Here is a 4,718-nt window from a genome sequence, read left to right as displayed (position 1 = left end):
AGTAAAATGTACAATGTTTCCCTCTGAAATGTAGTGGAGTAGAAGTAGCAGAAATGGAAATACTCAAAGTAAAGTCAACATTGTACTTGAGTAAATCCCCATTATTTTCCTTTTACATGGTTTAACTTTGTCTGTCTGCAGTATTGAAAACAATAAGATATTCCCGCACACTGTCTCGCTTACTCCTGAAAATATATTGATCTATTCAACAACGTTTAAATCTACATGACCTTCATGACATTTACAGGCAGCATAACAACACTTATATGAGGTGCCTCAATCATCCAAATATCCAATCAGAGGACCATAGTGATTAGTTAACAGGCACTAAAAAAACAAAAACATACAAAAATACAATAATTCACATGAATCACAAAAAAAAAAAAAAACATCTAACAACTAAAAAATAACAAGTCAATTTAGGAGCAGACATATTGAAACATCATTAATCCAACAGTGTTATCAAACATTAAATCCAATATTCTCGTAAATCAACAGAATCACATTCTAAAGGCAAATAATAAATAGATTTACCAATAGATTTAATCAATGCATATACAACATATTAGTCAGGAACAGTGTTGGGCTAGTTACTCAAAAAATGTAATAGATGACTCATTACTCTTTTAAAAAGGAATATAATTACTTTACTTTTTACTCCCATCCAACAGTAATTAGTTACACTACTAATATTTTTCTGCTACTTCCCACAAAATTGGTAATTGTGTCCTTTCTCCCCAAAATTCAGACTTACGACAATTAAATTCCAGATTTATGTGTTAAAATCAAAGTAATGGGATATTTCCAGCTGCTGAAGAGTAATTGTAATCTTATTACAGATACAGAAATTCATTAGTAGTAGTTGCACTACTAGTTACTGGGAAAAGTAATATCATTACTAGTTATAAGTTACTGCCCAACACTGGTCAGGAAACTCAGTATTGTTGATGAATGTTTGTCCACTTCTTTAAAGTCAAAACTGCTCAGTAATAACATATTAAGGCTCACCAACAACATTGTCTCTGAGCCCAACCATGTCCTGAACAGTGAATAGACACTGTTACCATCTTTCTCCTAATTTATGTCTATTCTGTGATGTTGCTAATGGAGCTGCTGGATCATCATCATCAAAAATAAGCTTGATGATAAGAAGCTGTAACTTTTTCCACTATGAATGAACCTGCATATTTAGCTCATTTTCTTCCCATGGACCATAAGAATTGCAAACTTAGCTTTCAGCCTCATGCCTTCACATCTGTGCAGCAGCTGCATCTGTTTGGTCATTAAAACCTTGAATTTGCCCGGTGGTGATGTCCCAGCTTCAAATGCGTTGTGAGTGAATGTTGTGGGTTCACTGGGCACCAGGCGTGAGATTTACTATGTTTAAAGTGTTTGCGAAGTCTCTCTACCAGCATCCTCTCATTTGAATATTACAGTTTAGACATTGCTGCTCTGTCTGTGATTTTTAAAAACTATTCAGTTTATATTATAATAAAACAAAGACAAGTAAAAGTTTTACATTTTGAGTAATAGGCTTGTACGTTTTCTTGACAAGAGTTTGATGAGAAGATTCAATACCACTTCCACGTCTGTACGTTAGATTTGAAGCCACAGCTGCAGGAGGAAACTAGCTTAGCTTAGCATAAAGACTTAGAACAGGTGGAAACAGCTAGCCTGTAAGGTAACAAAATCCACAACCTAATCAAAGCTTAAAAAACACTCACTTTGCTTTATCGGTACTGGTAGGAAGATTTTGTAGCCTTTGGACAGCAGGCTAGTTGTTTCCCCCTGTTTTCAGTGTTTATGCTAAGCTAAGCTAACCAGCTGTAGCTTAATAGTTAAAGGACAGATACGGCAGAGATGTGGACCTTCAAGTCTAAATAAGAGCATTTCCCTAAATGTTTAACTATGTTTTCTGGTTTTCTTTGCATGAAATGTTGTAAAAGGTCTAGTACAAAATGAGTGGACACAGTCTCTATTGTATGAGTGAAAAGGAGAGGAATAAAGAAACCAAATCATACTGAAAAACACTTCTCTCACCAGCTAATAAACCACAAAGTGCAAGCTTTTAAGCAACTGGAGGGAAATCAGTTCTTGATTGTCAGCCTGAACAGTTAATGAATTGTTGAATTATTTCTTTGTTACATGAAGGGAAACACTCTTAGACATCACCTTGCAGGTTATTTTCTACAGAAGACTGAATAAATCTGTGATCGGACAAGTCCCTGCTCAGAACTTTCATTACCAAGCAGAGCATGCTGTCAAACAACACGACATAATGGGCCAACCTGCCACTATTTGTTAAAGTTGTTGCTTTAAAAGGAGTTACATCTGCACAGAAAGTGGCTAGCGTTGTCTGTCTGGACATTTGAGTTTAGTTTGCTAACAAATTTGACCCACCAAGCAGAGGAAGGTATTGAAACTTCAAGATTAAAGCATTAAATCTTTGAAAAAAGTTAAGTTTTCAGGAATAAAAGGAAGTAACCCAATTTTCAGATGAAAGTCTTGAGAAAAGATATTGAATTTTAGATAAAATGTGAGACTTAATAATAGCCAGAAAGCACAAAAGAGTCCTTCAGTTAAGCAAAAAGGTATTCTTCTATGTGATATTCAACAAAACAGTATATTATTGATCCATGCTGTTACATCTAAGAAGAACAAATATAAATGGCAGCTGTGGGTGCAAGTAAGCCACTACCACCATTTCTGCAGGAGGTCTCTCTGTGTGTAGTTCTTCTTTCATTGATTCTTTTCTCCAGACCCTCCTGACATGTCTTTTATCATAAAAACTCCTTATATGGAATTTATCAGCATCTATCCAGCCTGCACAGTGTCCAGAGGGACTTAATTGCTTTAAATATTCTCGACGTGACAGAGAATATGGCTCCCACATTAGAAAACACTGACAAGTTTAATTATGGACAGTAACCTCACTCTAAGGCACCCAAACCAATGTGACATGTTGTTGAAGCTGCATGTTGCCCTTTTTTCTTAGTGTCATATGTTTTGCTTAATTATTCTGACTGTTATCTGCATGCTAAGGTGTAAGTCTTGATTTTTTTTTTTTTTTACACAATAGGGCTACAACAGGAACCTGGAAAAACAAGCAAACACAGATGTGATATGCTCAATCAAACATGGGCTAATTAATGCAAAACAAAGCAGAAGAGAATTATAAGTGTGTCCTTGAAAATAATCTGTTATCCCCATTCAGGGCCAGCGCTGATGCTGTATGCAAACACAGTTTCAATTAAATTAAATCTATATTTTCTAAAGAAAATACTGGATGAATACTGACATGATTTATTTTAACATTTATTTGACACAAAAAACCCTCTCATGAATAAAGAAAATGTAAATTTTTTTAGGGCTGTAAAAGGACAATTTGTTAATCCCACAGTACACAGGAAACTACGAGCATTTTTACAAAATATGCTAAAAACACACAATCATCATTGGGCTCACACGTGTACAATATACAGAATATATAAATATGTTGATTGCGAAAAGGAATCATACACGAGTCTTGAGAGCTGGATATGTTGAGACATGCGGTTGACAGCAGTTCAACAGCAACGAGACGAGGGAGACAGAAAACTCGTTGGCAACACTTAACGTCACAACATGTTTCCCATGATGCACTTGCTGTCAAATTTGTTGCATGTCTCTCCGGTGGCTAAAAAAGGCTTTATGTATATTCTCTGAATTGGCTGGTGTTTTGAACTGGAACTGATTTGTTTGTTATCAGAGCTTCAGAGATTATTACCTCCTGCCGCCCAGTTTGACAGACTGTAAGTCTAATGATATAAACTTCTCCCACATGCAAATCTGGAGTCAGAAATAGTCTCAGAAGATGGATTGAGGGGTTGTTTTTGGCTGGTAAATCCGGTGACAATGTCAAGGAGAGAAAGAGGAAGTACTGGTATAGTAATTATTTGCTGCTGAGGCTTAAAACACTTAATATTAAAGGCCCTGCACCCACACAGGCGTTTTAAATAATAATCAGACCTCTAGTTAAGTTGAAGTGGAGCTACTCTGGGAATGACACAATGACACCAAAGCCTATTATTTAATAATCATCTAATCTAATAATGATTATGCCCAACAAGTGTAATAAATCTATGAGGAGAGTGAATGAGATGTCAGTCAGGTCTGAGAGGGTGTATAATGTGACAACATGAGTGAGAACAGCTGTGTAGGTGGACTATGGCTGTGTAGAGACTAGTTTAAGTAGTTAGCCTTGCAGACCTGTCTATAGAAGCTGCTTACAGTAGCTACTCTGTTAACATATATATAGTGATCATGATGCTGTATAAATAACACTGAGTCTGAAAATGACAATGCTAAAATGTTGATGTTTAGCAGGCGTAATGATCTGAGATTAGTACATTAGCATGCTAACATTTGCTAATTTGCAGTAAACACAAGGTACAGCTGAGGCAGAGGTGTCATTTGTTTTGCAGGTATTTGGTCATGACAAACAAATACATTTTTTTATTCATATTTTATGACAATAAGCTCAGTTTGTCCTCTCAATAAATATCCACCTAAATGAGGTTCAACAATAATTATTTTTCAATTAAATACCAAAAATGATTTAGCTGCAACGTCCTTGGTTTCCAAATGAAGCCAACATGAAAGCAACCGAAACTGCAGTTCCTCAAATGGCCACTTGAGGCTGGTGATTCAAGTGATTCAATCTCCATAAGGCCCCATAT

This window comes from Morone saxatilis, unplaced genomic scaffold (assembly GCF_004916995.1).
Source record: "Morone saxatilis isolate NCDOM2014 unplaced genomic scaffold, NCSU_SB_2.0 Contig15, whole genome shotgun sequence".
Lineage (NCBI taxonomy): Eukaryota > Metazoa > Chordata > Actinopteri > Moronidae > Morone > Morone saxatilis.
This window is presented reverse-complemented; position numbering follows the sequence as displayed.